Below are 20,555 nucleotides of genomic sequence, written 5' to 3'. Positions count from 1 at the left end.
TCAGAGGAAAATGTCGAGATTGGTTTGAGCTGACAGGAAGTCTATAGTAAGTGAAATAATCACTCTTTACAAGCGTGGTAAGAATACCACATCAGGTTCTACTCCTGCCAGCCAAGAGCAAGTATCTGAGGTTAACATGAGCGCAGCCTCACCGAAACTGGACAGTTGAAGGTTAGAAAATAATCAGCTGGTCTTTTTCCACTCTTTAACTGTCTAGTTTCGGTGAGTCTGTGCTCATGTTAGCCTCAGATTCTTGTTCTTGGATGACAGGAGTGGAACGTGACGTGGTCTTCGGCTGTTGTAGTCCATCCACCTCAAGGTTTGATTTGTTGTGTTCTGAGATGCTTTTCTGCTCAGCACAGTTGCTTATTTGAATAACTATAGACTTCCAGGCAGCTCAGACTAGTCTGGTCATTCTCCTCTGATCTCTCTCATCAACAACATGTTTCAGCCTGCAGACCCTCTGCTTACAGGATGTTTTTTGTTTTTCACAGCATTCTGTGTGAAATCCAGAGACTGTTATGTGTGAAAATCAGCAGTTAATGAAACTGTGCAGTTTTGCATTGCACTGCTGCCACATGGTTGGGCGATTACATGACTGCATGAATGTGCAGGTGTACACGTGTTCCTAACAAAGTGGATGATGCTTAACGTAAACATGGTAGTGCCTTCGTTTCAGTTTGCTCACACACAGCACCCTGGCACTTACGCAAAAATCTATTAAATAAAATGCAGGTTATTTGTTTGTGCTGTAAACACACTGCTTCTGCTGGGGGTTTTTTTTAAGGTTGTGTGACTGTCTGATTTTATTTATTTTTAACCAAGATTGGGTATTTCTATTAAAAAAAAACTGCCAAATATGTATATCCAAAATAATGTACAAACATTTTGTCTAAACTTGTCTAGGCTTCCTGCAAAGATCACATGAGGTAAAGGTCTGCCTAAGGTGTATTAATTGTTAATTTGCTAGCTAAATGTGCCTTCCTCACTCAGTGAATGTTAGGCTCTGTTTAGTTTCATTCAAATCCTAATGCCAATTATGAAATGCTAATTGCTAAGTGCTGACAAGCAGAGATATAATTCAAATTCAGCTGCAAAAATTTTTTTAAAAATAACATGTAAATTAATTGCATGATTCTGCCATGCTAAAAAACGAATACCAATTGCAATTACACTCACCCAAACACTATTCAGGTTAAAATAATCCTGTTTGCGTTCAGATTTTTACTGTCAACAAGAGCAAGAGTAAGGGCGTAAACCTCAGGCTTCCACACGGTACAACACGATTTTGATTGTCATAAAGCAATGATTTGATATTTGATGAGATCACTGAACGTGTTGTGATATGATAGCAGCCACCAATAGAAATGTGACCGACTTTGTTCAGTTGGGATAAGCTTACTGTTAATTTGTGAATGATAATGACGTAGAGAAGGATTATTTACATAAAGATACAAGAGTTACATTCAAATTATGTTGCTAGCCAATTTACACATCAGTTTAAAAACATGAATGATTTTTCACACACTAGTTGTCTCTCCTTTTTTGATAATACAGAACGTTTTGATAATTATCATTAATAATAGGTTCGTATTCAATAGCAATGGATTTAGGATAGTTGATTCATTTCAATCGCCACATCGATCCCAATCATCTAAGCGTTAAAACTATAGTCAAGTCCACATGGGCAAGAGTGACATGACGGTGAATAAAACCACATTCAACTCAAAAAGAAAGCAAAAATAAATCCAAATTTGTACGATTTGTTTGTGCTGATTTCTGCTGAACAAAATAGTTTGTGACCGTTTAATTTTTTTTATGTCTCTGCCACTAGGTGGTGGAGGCATTATGTTTTCAGGTTGTCTGTGCGTCCGTCCAAGCTTTTTGCTAGTATGATAACTCAAGGATGAGTGGTTGAATATTTTTAGGATTTATATGGAATTATAGTACAGCGTGGCTGAATGTTCAAATCTGATTGGTCAGGAGGTGTGCACTATTTCTGCATAACAGCACGGCTCGGACAGTAGCTCCAGCTGTAACAGGTATGACAGGTTTATATTACTGCGCTAGTTCTAATACGTTATCGTTTCTAATATGTTATTGTTTCTATACATCACACCACGCCACTGTGCATTATTTTTGTATAACAGCACAGTCTTTTACATGTTACTCCTTACTGATCATTGTAACCAGCAGATGAACTGCTTTTGGAGTCGAACCAAACGGGTTCAAGGTCACAGCAGGGTCAAATGTCTGAAATAGTTAGTTATACTATAAAAATTAGCAACAAGAACGCGTAGACTTGTTGGCAGCAGAGGCCTGTCGATGCCACTGGTATCGAGTTCCACTTGTTTAATAACGTGATGGACTAGCTTCAGCTTTCACTCTTCTATAAAATATGATACAAAGGATTCAGGTAGATAAACAACCTGAGCATATAATTACGCTCACTCAATAAGTATGCAATTACATAATTACTCCATACAAATAATGCTATTATTTAAGCTCAGCAGCGCTTTTGAACACACAAGCATGTGCATGTACGACTTTACACTTTCCAGTGCATCTTTCCCACAATATCACAGCTTTATAAATCACTCCACTGACAAGCACAGCGTCTTGAGCACTTTCTACATTAAGTGCTCGACTGAGTGCTGTAGGCATGGATGTGGTTTCGTTTGAACTCTTTCCGCCGGCTTTTTCCTGTGCATCCCTGCCGCTTCACAGGACTGACAGCGTGCCGGCCCACCTGGCCTCAGCTTTGTAAATAAGGCCTTTTCCCTACAACATCCATTCATCACGCAGCAACACAACAGCCCACCCTGGTCCCCCTGCTCATTCACACTGGCGCTGGGAGACGGTTGTTTTTACATATTGAACAATTACTGTATTGTGTCCACCTAATCTCCAAGACTTAAGAGCCCAGCTGTATGAGGAGTGCTCATTCAGTCACTGTAGAAACAACTCCATTCGTCTGTTACAGCTTTATAGAAACATGTGTTTCGGTTTTAATTTGAGGAATTTGCTGTGGAATGTGGAATGGCTGGAATTTCCCCACACGCGTGTCCGCCGCATATGATCGTTAAAATAAATGAGTGCTGGAAATCATTCTGTCCCACTGCACCAATGCAGCTCCACTGAGCCAAGAGGATGAAACGCAGAGAGCACAGAGGCGAAGGCAAGCCATGCGCCAAAGGCTGAGCAGGGAGGAGGCGAGAGAGAGAGAGAGAGAGAGAGAGAGAGAGAGAGAGAGAGAGATGAGGAGCCTCTGTGTTTGCAGAGCAGCTCTGGGGGCGGAGATGCCACTCCAACAGCAGGACCTGTCCATATGCCAACATGACACCAGCCTCACTGTGACACATACAGGAAGCATGGGAGCCAATGGAAAAAAAAAAATCATTGTGTACTTTATGAGATAAAGCAAGGCCAAACCGTCAGTATCAGGATCACACTGTTTAACTAGTAAACAATAGGAAACAGAAGAACAGAGCTCTAGTGCAAAAAAACCCCCAAAACCTCTCTACTGTGATACAACCTTCAATCAGCAATATCAATAGTATCGATACTGAAATTAAACATTGGATCCCAGAGAACTCATTACCCTAAATGAAGCTGTAGTCATATCGTAGGTGTGATCTGATTCACTTTTATTTACCAAATGAATCATTCAACAAACTGACAGTTTAACCTGAAACAATTAAGCTTTAAATAACACAAATACAAAAAAAAAACCCTGGTAGACATGCCTCATTTTGGCCAACTTATCACTATTTCACAGTCCATTTTAATGAACAGACAGTAACAGATGGTCTCTAAAGATAAAGATTCAGAAATAGGAACCACAAATTGATTCTCTACCCATTAAAATCAACACCCCACAGAATACAACACTATAGCAGAAGAGTTATACGTTTTATTATCTCCTAATTCCTGAAGGCAGGCTCAGATGCGTGATTACGAGCCCAAAGGCAAAAACTACGTACTTAAAACTACCAAAGACATATCAGCTTGTGTTATTAATTAGGCACAATATAAAGCAAAAAGTGCATAAAAACAGCCCATAAAAACCTTAACTCGCACTGTTATGTTTATCTTTAGACATTTTGTCATCACGAAGAGTTTTGGTTAAAAGCAAACAGAACTTCAGTACTGAATACAGTGTGAAGAATACAAACTGGAATCTTTCTAAAAATGATCCAGATCATATTACGAAATAGAGAGTTATTGCTCAATTTGTAACTGTTCCCACGTATCGCACGTACTACCGCCGTCGAGGAAAGCACTTTCACCAGAAATCAAAATGATAAGTTTGATTTTAATGGCTGTGCACACAACTGCAAAGGGATGCAATCTATTTTGCAAATGGTGGCCAAGAAACGCACATAAGAGCAATTTTTAAAAAAAAGAGAGAAAAAAAACAGCCATTTCTATTGATCCCCACAGCTCCCCCACCCCTGTCTCTCTAGCACACAGCTCTGAGAACATCCAGCAAACAGCTGAGTTTTCCCAAAGATGTCCCTGAGACTCTGAATTAGGAGCGATCCCTCTCTTCACCAACCTTTCACACACGCTCAGCCCTGTATACACAATTTCTCATTCAATTTCAAACACATATCATAGATATTTTAAAGCAAACCCAAACATACAGGCTTACACAGTGTACAACCAAACGGAAACAAGTACTAGAGCATCCAGAAAACTGCAAGACCCTTGTCAAGCTGCCTACCTGCTCGTAACGTAGTGCAGAACGAGCTCTGGTGAGAGACAAGAGGACAGCTGCTTCTCCGCTGCCACTGAGTCAAGAGGATGAGCGAGATGGAGAGAGAAGAGCAAGAGAGAGAGAGAGAGAGAGAGAGCGAGGGGGATGGCACGCTGACATCATCATCATCATCATCATCTCTCTCTCATACACACACACACACGAAGAGGAAACTATGGTAACAGCTGCGTGCGCCAGCAGCCAAGCATCTCAGAAACGTAAGCAAGCAGCCGTGGGGCATGAAGCGCTGCAACTGGACAGGCGTGAAATATAACGGGTGCGACCTTTCCGACAGTGCCTTTGTAAGCACGGGTTCTGTTCTTCATGATGTTAGGAATATACAGCTGTTTTGTGCTCGGATGCAGAATGATGAAAGCGGGAATTATTTTCAACATTATTTAAAATATTTATTCAGTAATTGTGTCATTTCAAACAGAAATAACTTTATACAACTAATAATTTAAGGATAGCTACAAAATACCACCCATGTTAAAAACATTATATAACTGCAGTTAGACACTTGTTACAATATAAATGTGCCAATATTTCCTTTGTAATATCACTATAATTGCCACAATATATCAGGGTTAATATTAATATTACAATTTTATTTTTAAAAATTCCCACGTCTTCACCCATTTTTGCCACTTACCCGAGCTGACTGTAGCTGATCAGTCTAGATATGTTTATGTGAAATATGTGTACGTATTTCATTACAATAGAGTTACAAGGTTAATGTAGCCAACATGTAAGGAAATGCTTATAGCCAGCAGATTAGCACTTGTGTCTGGTCAAAAGTGTTAACCCTAACCCATACGCAGACAAAATAATCAAGTTTGCGGGGTAACGGATCACACAACCCTGTCCCTGATTATTTCCCTATAACAGAGTGATTTATTTCTTACTTATAGTGGAGCCCTAGCTGATATGTATCTGAAGCATCGCGTACCACTTTCAAAAAAGTATTGTACAAGTACATTTCTGTTCCCAATGGTACAAATTATTCAAATGTGAAATTTCCAGCCAAAACGTGCTTCAAAGATCCTCTTGTTCCTCATACTGAAGCTACAGAGGACATATCCTCATGACAGTGACAAGTACCTGTACCCTGAAAAGTACAGTTTAGTACCTTTTTTTGGAAACTAATTTATTTATAGAGACCATCTTGAGCAAATATCAAAATGTATTTTTTTTTTTTTATAAATGTAGACACAATTTAAAGGAATTTGTACTTTTGTCAGCTCCTGTAGTCTCTTTTATTAGTGGATTATTAATCGTTTATTACTTTCAGTCACCACGCCAGCCAATCACTTTCTGCACTTAATAACACATCGATGTTTAATTCTCAAATCTGATCGGTCAGAAGGTGCTCTGACAGTAGTGCCGGCTGTAATTCAAACCACAGGTTTATATTAATGTGTTCATTATGGTAGGTTATTGTTTCTATAGTAAAAGCTAATGCACACAAGCGTGTATAGTGGACAATCTACATAATCGAATTCTAATCATAAATGGATTTAAAAAACATGTTAATTAACAAAGAAGAAAGGAATAACACACAACAGACCTTGTTCTGGCGTGTGTTATTATGCTTATACTACAGATATTTGCCAAAAGATTACAATACTTCATTTATTAATGAACGACACATGACACATTTCATGGGCTTTGTTATTTTGCTTTGAGACATTTTTCATTATGGAAGATATATATATATATATATATATATATATATATATATATATATATATATATATATATATATATATATATGTGTGTGTGTGTGTGTGTGTGTGTGTGTGTATATATATATTAATCCATTTATTATTAGTCTTAGATTGTGTGGTGCATCCGAAACAAGAACATATTAGAACAAGTGCATTAATATTAACACATCGTTCATGTTACAGAACTATTGTCTGAGTCGCGCTGTTACACAAAAATAACACACCCCTTCTGACCAATCAGATTTGAGAATTAAACCGCACTCTGGTATAAAAACGTATTCTCACTGATATGAAGCTTTCTTTAAGGAGATGTTTATGTAACATTTCCAGAAGGAGTCTCCAGTGTCAGTGCTTTGTCATGGGCAGTGCGTTTTCTGCCACGGGAAAGTCTTCAGGACAGTTTGCACTTTCCAGTTTCTGACATTTATTTGTCCAAAATTAAAATTGTCATCATTGGAACATTACTGTGGTATAAGAGGAATAAAGCACTGCAGGACGTCCTGTTACAGGACGGTGACAGTAATTCTACTTTGCACCGCATTACACCATTAGACCGATGTTGATGATTTTTCTACAGAAAGCATGCCATGTTGTGTTTTATTCTTTACTTAAGACTTTTGCATTAGTGAATAATGGCTCTTTTAATGTTTGTGGTGTTATATTTATACTATTGCAGTGATATTGTAAGATAGACAAACTACAGTATTTGTGTTTTTCTTTGCTATTAATTTAATAGAACGTTTATATTTATGCGTCATGTAGCACTGAAGGGCTCGTTACTTAATTTCCCTGCTGAAAAAACCCTAAATAGAAACCTTCATAGAATTTGTAATGGTTTTAATGGTTATAATGGGAATTTGTATTAATATTAATTTTAATAGAAACTGTAATGCTGCCTGTGGGTCTCTACTGGAAATCGGTTGCCTTCTATTGGTGGCGTGTCATGTCTAATGGATTCCAATAAGGACCAATAATGGTTTTAATGGTTAGCTGAGGTTAGCTGATGGTTTGCAATGGCATTTGTAGTGGAAACCATTAGAATTTTTTTTAACAGGGTTCACTATGCAATATGTACAATGACAATGAACTGGACTTTGGATAAACACCAGTCAGTAAGTAAATGAATGAATGCTTGTGTCAGAAATAACTTAATTTGCTGACTTTACCCTGACTAAAGTATGTTTATTTGGCAGTTATTGTCAGCTGACAGGAGTTACTATGGTGATGAAGTTGATCATGAATAGGAAAGTTTTGCAATAAGGTGATACATTCTCTTCTCAAAGAAAAGCAGTGTCTCACTAGAATAACTGCCCTGAATAACACCAAGAGCTTAATAAATCACAAACCCCACAAAGTGACACAAAACTGTAAAACACTGTGTGGTCAAAGTTGACATTTATCACAACACAAGTAAAAATAACAACTAATCCTTTTACACATAAGCAAAGCTGGCCAATGCTAATAAAACTGTCCAGAGGACAAACAAACAGGACAAACATATTTTCTCTGGTTTACAGATAAACAATGAGACAGTACACCACAAAATAAAATAACGAAGGGGGAAAGAAACTTTACAAATAAACGAGCTTTTCCCATAACACAAACCTCACCCTGGGAATTTCAGTTCGCCCGTTAATTTATAACGTCCGGGAAAAGTTGAGTGAACTTGGAAAAGCTCCTGGAACAACCTGGAAGTTGTCGTTTCTCTCATTAAATGACCTCCAAGACAGCGAGTTTCTCCCCAAAGGATTAAACGAGTACTTTAAAAATAAAAAAGAAAGAAAAGCAGTCGTTGTTTACCTTTTATTTTGTTGCGGATATTCCGAGACGCGTCCGTATCCTGCCAACTGCTAATTTCTATCCAACCTCCTCAAAGCTCCAGGAGAACCGTCAGGCCAAAACAACCGCTCAGGAGAACTCGATAGGATACGCGCGCGCACACACGTAGACGGATTAACCGTGTTTTCCAGCCTTTAGGGGGCGCTCGCGATTAATATCACCACAAGCGCGAGCTTTCGAGCTGATTTCCTTGTTAAGGGAATTCCGGATCATTTCAGTGAGTCAAATCATTTAACTCAGCTCATCAAGAGGAGCCGATTCCGACTCTTTCGGCTCTCGAACTGTTCATTGCCATTAAAAAATATTTATATATATATATTTTTGGCCAGCAGCTGTGCTTCTTCGTCCAGCTGTGGATGAAAGTGTTTCATGAAATCTTACTCTACCTTTTAATTCACAAATGAACATAACATTTTATTTAAATATATATATTTTTTTTTAAAAATATTTAAAGGATTATTAAGAAAAAGGTGCTACAAAGGTTCATCGACATTTATAATAATTATCCCATTGCTATTGTGCCTGCTGTTTATTTTCTTGTGAAGAACGCTCATTTCCATTTATCATGATAAGGGATCACCAGTGTTATAGGGGAGATGCATGTGTGCAGCAGGGGGACCCATTGTAGGATGCAAATTTTATTTAACTGTGCAATTTAATTATCTACGAACATTTTGTGGTGTAGAAAACCACCAAAAAACACATTTTTATATGATATAGGATCACCTAGGATCACCCTTGTTCCATGAGGCTCTCTCCATCACTTTTACCTGCATTATACTCTTATCACATATGTTTGTGATAGGGCCATGCCTGCCATGCTTCCTGAAACACAATCTTACCATGCACACTAACAATCAGCTCACACATCAAAAAGATGTTTCCCTGAAAGCATTTTGATTCATTTAGACAGGGAGGCACAGTGGTGCCATGGGTAGCATTACTACCTCACAGGTCCAGGGTTTGATCCTAAATCGGGTTATGGTCTGTGTGCAGTTCCTGTACATATTCCTCCCACCACCCAAAAACATGCCAGTAGAAAGAGTACACATACACAATATGGCCAAATGTGTGTGGACATCTGACCATCCATCCAGTTTCTGTATCATATATCCTACACAGGATCACAGGGGAGCCAGAGTGGCAGGGGACACCATGGATAGGTTGTCAACCCATCACAGGGCACAATCACGCACACCTTCACACATCATGGACAATTTGGAAATGCCAATCAACGTACAACGCATGTCTTTGGACTGGGGGATGAAACCGGAGCACCCAGAGGAAACCCCCGAAGCTTTGGGAGAACATGCAAGCTCCGCGCACACAGGGTGGAGGAGGGATTCGAACCCCCAACCCCGGAAGTGTGAGGCAAACGTTCTAACCACCCCGACACCTTACAATCACACCCGTATTACAAAACCATGTGCATTAACACAAACTTTATGGCCCATTTGCTGTTATAACAGCCTCCACTCATCTGGGAACACAAGAGACAAGAGACCATGCCTTTATGGCCCTCGCTTTGTGCACAGGGGCATTGTCATGATGAAACAGGTTTGGGTCCTTTAGTTCCAGTGAAGGGAAATCTTAATTCTACAGCTCACAAAGACATCCTATACAATTGTGTGCTTCCAAATTTGTGGTTACAGTTTGGGGAAGACCCACATATGAGTGTGATGGTCAGGTGGAGACATACTTTTAGCCATATAGTGTATTAAATAATTTATTTGTTTGCTATTCTATGTTAATTCTATATTATCTAGTATGTTATTCTATGTAAAAATGTGTTGCCATTTTCTTATTTATGTTTATGCATTTCCAGTATTACGTCTCAGATACAGAACAATGCAATGCAATACAATACCTTGTGATCAGTCAAGACTGTATAGATATATACATAGACACTTACATGCATTTGATGCTTGTTTTTGTGAAATGTATCATTGTATTAATCAGCACGCAGCCATTTCTCTAAACTATTATGATTGAAATATCCCGATCGGGAAAAACATTCCAGTATGGCAACACTGCCAGTTGCTGAAATGTGTTTCTCTCCTCTAGGCAAGCTTTCAAGCTACACTCATTATTATTATTAGCCCACTCTCCCAGGCCTTCATCCTCCACTTTGCTCACAGGAAAAATATTTGCACTGATATGGTTTATCAAGGACAATAAAGGCTAAATGTTTACTAAAAAGCAGACACAAAAAATATTTCCAGCTAAAGGAGGAAATTGCAGTGCAGTTGTATACATTACAGTCTATGCCCTCATCTGTGTCGTATATACAGTACGTGTGTGCTTGTGTGTGGGTGTGTGTGTGTGTGTGTGTGTACTAAAGGCATGCATGCCTCCCAAATACCACTTGGTAACATGTCTAATAGACAAAGGATTTGAATCTGACATAGATAATACGAGGGATAACAAGTAAGGAGTAAAACTCAATGGAGCATGCTGTTTTATGAAAAGATCAACGGGGTGATGTGATGCAGCCATTTTTTCACTCACCTACTATAATGAGCGGGATGATAACCCAGCAGTTGACTTATTAAGGATAATGTTACTTGATTTTATTGACATACAATATCGAATATTTTTTTACTTGCAAGTAAACCTCAACAACACAGTACAGGTAACAGTTCAAGTTCACACAAATGGCAAAATTGAAGATTAAGGACAAGGTTTGGCCAGAGGTAGTGTTCATAGATTTTCCTATGACGTTTGTTGTAGGAAATTGAGCCAGCACACCCTCACTCAATTTCATGAGATTAGATTTATTAGGTAATACATCTTTACAAGGCAGAGACAGGCTGAAACTAACATCATAATTTATAACACACTGCAACAATCACTAGGACAAGCGGAAGGAAAATGAATGAATGAATGAATGATTTATAATGATACAATTAATTTGAACATAATCTATACTACATGTAATTATAAATCACAGTACTATACTTACATTATGTGCCTTTTACTTCATTTGTAGTCTGACAAGCACTTTAGAGTATGCTACTCGACTAAATTAATATCTTAATATGCAGTAATTGTTAATACCAAAAGCTGTTGGTGTAGTTGTAATCCTGATTAAATATTCTATGGCTAATAGTGTAGGCATTTATGAAGCCATATGGTTCAATTCAGTTTTGCCTACACGGCCAGGACACAGCAGACAGTCTACAGTATCAACAGACAAGCAGAAATTAGCATTTCATAACAGGGAACACGGAGGTATCAGATGTTAATTAAACTCAATTGGCAATAATCTCCAAAAGCCCTGCACAGAATCTGGATATATTGAAATGCAGATACTCTCTCTCTCTTTCTCTCTCTCTCTTTCTTTCTCTCTCTCTCTCTTTCTTTCTCTCTAGCTCTCACACTCTCTCTGCCTGTCTGTCTCTGTCTATGTCTTTCTATCCCTGTCTGTCTGTGTGTCTGTCTGTGTGTCTGTCTGTCTCTCTCTCTCTCTCTCTCTCTCTCTCTCTCTCTCTCTCTCTCGCTGTCTCTCTCTCTATGTATGTGTAGTGCTGCATCTCTTTCTCTCTTGTTTTCTATCTCTGTCTCTGCCTCTCTCTCTCTCTCTCTCTCTCTCTCTCTCTCTCTCTCTCTCTCTGCCTGTCTGTCTCTGTCCCCACTTTCTCAATTTCTCATTCTTTCTCTCTGTCTGTCTGTCTGTCTCTGTATCCATATCTCTCTCTCTGCCTGCATTTCTCTGTCTCTGTTTTTCTATGCCTGTCTGTTTCTCTGTCTGTCTGTCTCTCTCTGTCTCTCTTTCTCTCTCTTTGCCTGTCTGTCTCTCTATCCGTCTCTCTCTGCCTGTCTTTCTCTGTCTCTGTCTTTCTAACCCTGTCTGTCTCTGTCTATCTGTCTGTCTGTCTGCCTGTCTCTCTCTCTCTCTCTCTCTCAATGTATGTGTAGTGCTGTATCTCTGTGTCTTTTGCTTTCTATCTCTTTCTGTCTCTCTCTCTCTCTGTCTCTCTCACTCTACCGCTCTCTCTCTGTCTCTCTTTCACTCTCTCTCAATGTATGTGTAGTGCTGTATCCCTGTCTCTCTCACTCTACCTCTCTCTCTCTCTCTCACACACACACACACACACACATTCATACTCTGATCACTACAGTGCATCCTGCCACACAGTTTCCATGGTAGCAATATGGGCAATAACAATATTGTGAATTCAAGTCATTTGGCACGGAGCAGCTTTGCTCAGCTGTGATGTGTTTATTTCCTCATATATCACTATCAAAATCATTGTGCCTAGGTTGCGGTAGAGAAATCACTTAATATCCATCGCAAAACCGAAGAGGATGGCCTCAAATAGGACATTGACCGAGCACACAGCAAGGTATTGTCTGTGACACACACTTTTGTCTGCGTTCATGGTAAGATTTCATTTGAACAACACCCTTATGGTGTCAACATGAGTACCATGTTGTAGAACTATACAAATAAAATAAAAAATAGCTATATAAAAATATTTTAGGTCTTTTTTACAGTAAGTGGTTGCAAATGTCCTCTCATGGATCCTAACTGCGCTTACAATTCATGACTGATATTTCATTTGCACCTGGGATGGCTGTTCTGTCCCCATAACAATATCACTATATCAACAATATGATGTCATCGTTCAAGTCAAAAGAAAAACAGAAAATTCATGTTCATGTTGTTAGTTTTGAATATAATGTTACTAACCAGAAATGTACATCTTTGTATGTATGTATGTTATATAAGAAAAAAAATGTAATCATAAATAGGAACAAAATAATGAGAGCTACATATGATTATCAAGATTGAATACTGAAGGAGAACACATGATTAAATCTCCAGTGTCATCGGTCACAATTAAATCAGTGGGATCTGTGCTGCAGACAGTAGGATTCTTTACAATGACGCCACCGTCAGTTGTAAGGATTATTTGTACTCTTGAGCATTGTAATACATTATATGACTGTAACATAACAGATCATGATTTGATAATACTGGTATAAGAAAAAAGTCATTCTTTGAACGTTATCATTTTCAAGGCTATTCCAAACTGTTCTTTCATACAGGATGTTCGTGTGTGTGTGTGTGTGTGGGTGGGTGTGTTTAAATACTACAAAATGTATTTGCTTAATGATGAAATAGTGTTTTTATTTTTTTGCACAATATGACGTATGCTTATTTATTCAGATTATCATGTAAAAGAGCATGTCATGTCTTTGGGGGAAGTATCTTTGTTAAATACAGGTGTGCAACAATTATTGTCACCCCTATGAATTCATATGAGAAAAATATATTTGAAGCATATTCCCATTGACATTTAAAAATTTTTTGTACACATAGGTGACTAGGAACAGTAAATTGTTCAACCATGACTTCTTGTTTCACAGGGGTATAAATATGAGGTAACACAGGCCAAATTCCCTCAGTCATTCATAACAATGGGTAAGACCAAGGAATATAGCTGTGATGTGTGGCAAAAGGTTGTTGAGCTTCACAAAATGGGAAGTGGCTATTAGAAAATAGCATAAGCATTGAAAATGCCCATTTCCACCATCAGGGTAATAATTAAGAAGTTCCAGTCAACTGGAAATGTTATGAATCAACCTGGAATTGGACGTGTGTCTGTATTGTCTCAATGCACTGTGAAGAGGATGGTTCGAGTGGCCAAAAATTCTCCAAGCATCACAGTTGGAGAATTGCAGAAGTTAGTTGCGTCTTGGGGTCAGAAAGTCTCCAAAACTACAATCTGAAGTCACCTACATCACCACAAGTTGTTTAGAAGGGTTTCAAGAAAAAAGCCTTTACTCTCATCCACAAACAAACTCAAGTGTCTTCAGTTTGCCAGACACTACTGGAATGTCAAATGGGATCGGGTTCTATGGTCAGATGAAACCAAAATAGAGCTTTTTGTCAATAAACACCAGAAGTGGTTTTGGCACACACAGAGAGGTAGCCATATGGAAAAGTACCTCATGCCCACGGTTAAATATGGTGGTGGCTCTTTAATGTTTTGCGGCTGTTTTTCTGCCAGAGGACCTGGACATTTTGTTAGGATACAGGGCATCATGGACTCAAATATCAAATATCAACAGATATTAAATGAAAACCTGACTGCCTCTGCCAGAAAGCTTCAAATGGGCCATGGTTGGATCTTTCAGCAGGATAATGATCCAAAACATACATCAAAATCAACACAAAAATGATTTACTGACCACAAAATCAAGGTCCTGCCATGGCCATCCCAGTCCCCTGACCCATAGAAAACCTGTGGGGTGAACTGAAGAGGAGAGTCCACCGGTGTGGACCTCAAAATGTGAAGGATCTGGAGAGATTCTGTATGGAGGAATGGTCTCAGATCCCTTGCCATGTATCCTCCAACCTCATCAGGCATTATAGGAGAAGACTCAGAGCTGTTATCTTGGCAAAGGGAGATAACACAAAGTATTGACTGAAAAGGTGCTAATAATTGTTGCACACCTATATTTAACAAATATATTTTTGTTGCATGGACCTGTGTTTTGTTTGCAATTGTTTGATATCCATGAGAGCAGAAAATTTTTGTGAATTCTTTTAACAAAAGATCAAAAGATTAAACAATAAATACAATTTTTCATGGCCTTCTTTGCTCATATTTACCAAGGGTGCCAATATTAGTGGAGGGCATTGTATGTCACAGTATGTTATGTTTACATTCACAGCATTTAAAAAAAAAATTATATTGGTATTCTTTTGCACTACCTGTTATATCTGACACTTCCACACTAGAACTGTGTACTGGTCGGTGCTACACTGTGACTTACTGTCCCTATTGTCCTGTTTTAATAGTTACAGCACGTGCACTTTATGTAGAATGTGTAGGTCGTATTTAGTTCTATGTTGTCTCATGTGGTTAGTGTGTTGTTTTATGTAGCATCATGGTCCTGGATGAAGGTTGTTTCGTTTCACTCTGTACTGTACCAGCGGTATATGGTTGAAATGACAATAAAAGCCACGTGACTTGATGTCTTACTACAGCATAAAGATGTCTTCATCATATGTCCCATAGATCCACAGAGCTTAAAATCTGAAAACATGCACTAAACAATACAGATGAATAGTTACAGAAGACAGAATGTGCCTCCAAAACACCTTGTGTAATATATTAATTAATATCACGTCATATACACACCACTTTGCTTCATGTCTTGGACGGCAATGACAATGGCGATGCGTATGTGCAGTTCTCTGTAGCTGACAAGTTAATACATAAGTACAAGGCATTTTATGAACACTTCAAGTTAAGACAAATCTTAAAAGACAAAGATTTGAGGACAGTTTGATTACAAACAATTAACAGATCATTATTAGATAAGTATTAATAGTTAAAAACCTGCTAAACAAATAAACATTTACTTGAAATTAGCTGAACACTAGCATATTCGATATTCGGATATATTTACATATAAAAAAGGACGTTCCTCTTTGGTAATCTTGTCTGAAATGAAGGATGGAGTAAATAGAATATTAAACCAGCAGTGCTGATTTTACATACACCTACATTTAATAAATAGAAGAACAGAAAGCGCATCATAGCTTTGTAGTAAGTGTTTGAGTAGTGTGCCATCATCTGGCATTTGTTTGTACTTCACCCCATTACCACGATGGAAAAATTATAACATTGCTCTTTGCTCTTTGCTCAGCTTTGAGGCGCTGAATGCATGTCATCATTCTGGTATCTAACTGTGCATGGGTGCACTATAACCCCTCCTATTATGTTGGGAATAAAAGTTACATCCATTATGTTATGGGTCAAAATGACTTCCACAGTTTAAATACACACAAAAAACAGCAAAAGAACAGCTTAAAACAGTAAACCTTTATTACGGCTTGTCCGAGACAAGCCAGAAGAAGAAATATTTGCATATAAGTTCATGACCCTAAATGAGGAAAGTCAAAAAAAAATTCAAAGAGAAAAAGAGAGATTAACCAATATTTCAGACATGTCAAATGTGGAAATCGGTCATATTGACCCATAACACAATACGAGGGTTAAAACCAGAACCTGATAATTCTCTACACTTCCGCTCCATCTCAAGTGCCTGACAGGGTTTATCTTGTTTATCCACATGCTTCCTTTTTCATTCCCAACATGACATGTGCACACACTTGATAAATGGCTTTCCAAAAGAGGGAGTCAGTCGGGTGGACCGGCTCTAGGTCACCAGCCCAAATGTGAGTGAGAGGCCTGGGTTGGATCTTTGGCACCAATTTTTATTTCCATTATGCTTTGGACTTTATTTCACAGACTTATGCACTTTGAGGTCAGATTGGATTCAACAACCTGAATCTTTTCAGCACTTTCACGTTTCATAAATGTAGCCCGCTGTGTGTGTGTGTGTGTGTGTGTGTGCGTGTGTGTTTTGTATCTTCTTTATGCGTCTTAACCAAAAAAAAAAGAGGTTTATCAGAGCAGGAAGAAAATAAGAAAAATTTCTAAAGGGCAGCGGCTCTCAAATTGTTTAACAGCCGGTAAAATCTTAACTGAAACAAACAAATAAACAAACAAACCATAGATTTTTTTAAATGAATATCCATCCATCCATTTCCCATACTGTTTATCATACTCAGGGTCATGGGGAGCCGGGTGTCTATCCCAGGGGACTCAGGGCACAAGGCCGGGGACACCCTGGACGCAGTGCCAACCAATTGCAGGGCACAATCATTTACACTCAAACACCCATTCACACACTACGGACAATTTAGAGATGCCAATCAGTCTTTGGATTTTGGGAAGAAACCTGAATACACAGAGGAAATCCCTGAAGCACATGGAGAACATGCAAACTCCACACATGCAAACGCGCTAATCCACCGTGCCCCCTATTTTATAAATATAATACAACTATTTAAATATTAGGCTCATTGTGTAAATGTGTACAAGAATATTTTGCTTAATTATTGGAGCCATAGAAACTTTTATATTTTCCACTCACAGAGGACGTTGAATTAAAAATGTCATCAAACCTTCTTGTATTGGAGTTACTGAGGTTTAGATTAAACCCATTCAATTCAAACAGGCTAATAATGATAAGAACTCAATCATTCATATACTAATAATGTTGGGATGCTATTTTTGCCACTGTAACAAAAAGCTATCACAGGCATCCAGACATCATTTCATGGACTTTCACAGACACCATATTGAGAACTATGGTTATAGCGTGCATGCAGCTACATTGTATGCAGTTCCATTGCAATTTTCACATCTCTTTTACAAATAAAAGCATTCCTTACAATACTGTTGCAATATTAATGTTGTTTTTATGACTGCGCTAAATGACAGCTACTGACTGTCCCTCACTGGTGAAATGAACTTCCAATCTCAATCCAGACAGCAGAATCCGTCACTATCTTCAAAAGATTCACCTCTTCCGTGAACACTTAATAAACCCCTAACTTGTCCCGACTCAAATATAAATAAATAAATATACTTTACTCTGTGCACTTTGCTCCTCTAGCACTCTGTGAAAAATTCTTGTTAGCACTATTTGTATTGATATCTGCTTGACATATTGCTAGTATTTCCTCATTTGTATGTCACTTGGGAAAAAGCATCTACAAAATGAATAAATGAAAATGTAAATATATTTCACATTTTAAGAGTTACTGGCACCCTGTCCAGGGTGTACCCTGCCTTGTGCCCGATGCTCCCTGGGATAGGCTTCAGGTTCCCCGTGACCCTGAAAAGGAGTAAGCGGTAGAAGATGGATGGATGGATGGATTTTAAGAGTTGCAGGCACAGTGGTAGCCTTGCAGGGCTCAGATCTCCCTTAATATATATATATATATATATATATATATATATATATATATATATATATATATATATATATATATATATATATACAGTACTGTGCAAAAGTTTTAGGCATCCTTTTTTTTTTTTTAGTACAAACGTTGTTGTAGATTTTTACATTATTGAGTCAGTACAAAAAAACATTTTAGATTCCCAAACATTAGTTTTCTAGCACAACATTATGCCAGTAAAGAAAGCAGCATATTATGTAAGAGACATTTTTCACACAAAAAAAACCACAATGAAGGCTGCTGGGTTTCGCTGCAAAAATAAGAAACAAGTACGACAGTCAAAGTCTCCAGAAGAACCGTGACTGCTTCTGCAACATGCTCAATAAAACTTAAAGCTCATTTCCTTACAAAACTACACTAATTGCACCGGAAACTACTATTTTTATTTTTTCATCACACCAAATATTGACTTTGTTTCATTTACTACTGTGTACTGCTCTTTACGGTATTTCTTTTTAAATATAGAAACATTTCATTTCATTATTTTGAAGGCATCTTTGCTCTTCAGCATTTCTTTGCATGTGCCTAAAACTTTTGCACAGCACTGTACATATTATTTAAAGCTGAAAATTTGAAGAAATGACTGACACTGGAAAATGTTTACGTTTCTGGAATCAAGAACAACAGCCACTTATGCTTGTAAGTAAATACACAGAGATGCTGGGGCTGATTTCTTTCTAACCCAGACTATAGACTCACACAGCCGATCATTGAGCTATGTCAAGTGATTACCACTTGGTGATTTTATTCTATTTTTTGCCCTGCCATTTAATATCGTGACCAGCAGTTATTGAAAAGATATATCCTATAACTCCACATTTCCACCAAGAACTCATTATTTGCATGCAAACATACTGGCATATGTATTATGTTGGTGGCGAATGCTAAATAATCGGTGTTGATTTTTCTACAGTTGGGCAAACAACATGTCAGTCATGTTTAGTGGCATTGCAGCAAATAATTAGATAGGGCAAACACAGCACGCTGTCGTGGCTTTTTAAAACAATGTCACATTTCAGCCTGCTATTCTTCATTTCATGCAATACTCTACATCGATTTTGACTAAAAAAAGAAAAGCGCTGTTACTACACACACACAGCCACACAGCTACAGTTCAGTGAGTTAATCAACATTACCCTGGTAACAAGACAATACCTATTATATAATATTATATGATTATAAGATTTTCAAGACCAGCAGTTCTGAAGGCAAACCTGGTTCATGCAGTAGGTGTGTGATAGATTCCCTGAATGCAGATTAACAAGCTCACTTGTTTCTAACAAATGGATATGATACTTAGACTTGTGGTTTTTGATTGGACATGTAACAGAGAAGTGTTTCTCCCCTAAGGGTTGAGCACGTCTGCAGTCGAGTCCTGAGAGATCTGTACCTCCCACAAATTTAGTCCCATGTGTTCTACTTATCCCAGCTTCCTGGGACAGAAAGAGAGAAAGACATGATGTGCATCCTGCACAATGCACACATAATTGCATTTGATTATTAACAATTCATTTGTCCTGCAACCAGGAAATGACTGATAACATTTTTACAGATAATGAATGGTAAGAGATTAACACAGCCTTGGAGAACATTTACTTAGAAAGCATATAGACAGAGCAATATTCTTAATAAGTAAATGTTCTCCATGGCTGTGTTAATCTCTTACTATTCATTATCTGTAGCACCCACAGGCAGCATGCTGTCCTTTAAAAAAAATAAAATAATAATAATAATCCTGAAAATGCTGTGTGGGGTGTACAAAAGGACAAAGTAAGAAAATAAAATGGTACAAATTATATAAAGAACAAGCTAACAAGGTCCTAGTATAACTCCCTGTCAGCTGCTAAAGAATAAGTCTGTCTGGTTCAGTTTGCTGTGCGGGGGCTGAGAAAGACGGTGTTGATTGGCTGACCAAAAGAAAATTACAAATGATTTCTTGAAATATATATTGGCACACAATATACATGCAACTCCTTGTTTATTAGGTACACCTACCTTGCATCCATCCATCCATCCATTTTCCATACCGCTTATCCTACACAGGGTTACGGCGGAGCCTGGAGCCGATCCCAGGAAATATGGGGCACAAAGCGGGGATCACCCTGGATGGTGTGCCAAGCCATCACAGGGCACAATCGCACACACATTCACAGAGTACGGACGATTTTGAATTTCCAATCAACCTACAACACATGTCTTTGCAGTGGGGGAGGAAACCGAAGTACCAGGAGGACACCCCCGAAACACGGGGAGAACATGCAAACTCCACACTCACAGGTGGGATTTGAACCTCCAACTGCAAAGGTGCGAGGCAAACTACTAAGCCACCATGCCCCCCCACCTTGTATCTTCTTTCGCTATTGTATTGCATAAACCAACCATATAGGTTACTTTTTAA

The 20,555-nt window shown here is 38.4% G+C and overlaps 1 protein-coding gene across 2 annotated transcripts in view; it reads right to left on the bottom strand.

Moving 5' to 3' along the window:
• Positions 1-8,464, bottom strand: part of pam (peptidylglycine alpha-amidating monooxygenase) — an 81,563-nt gene extending 73,099 nt beyond the window's left edge. The window contains exon 1 of one of the 2 annotated variants that reach the window (XM_053644558.1): positions 8,287-8,464. The gene's annotated coding sequence lies outside the window, so the exon portion shown is untranslated. Of the gene's footprint in view, positions 1-4,726; positions 4,799-8,286 lie in introns of those variants that run through there. The other variant, XM_053644559.1, reaches the window with a different exon arrangement.
• Positions 8,465-20,555: the final 12,091 nt, after the last annotated feature.

Source organism: Ictalurus furcatus, chromosome 16 (assembly GCF_023375685.1).
Source record: "Ictalurus furcatus strain D&B chromosome 16, Billie_1.0, whole genome shotgun sequence".
NCBI lineage: Eukaryota > Metazoa > Chordata > Actinopteri > Siluriformes > Ictaluridae > Ictalurus > Ictalurus furcatus.
Note: the sequence above shows the minus strand (reverse complement) of the source record. Positions and strands in the feature narration are given on the sequence as shown.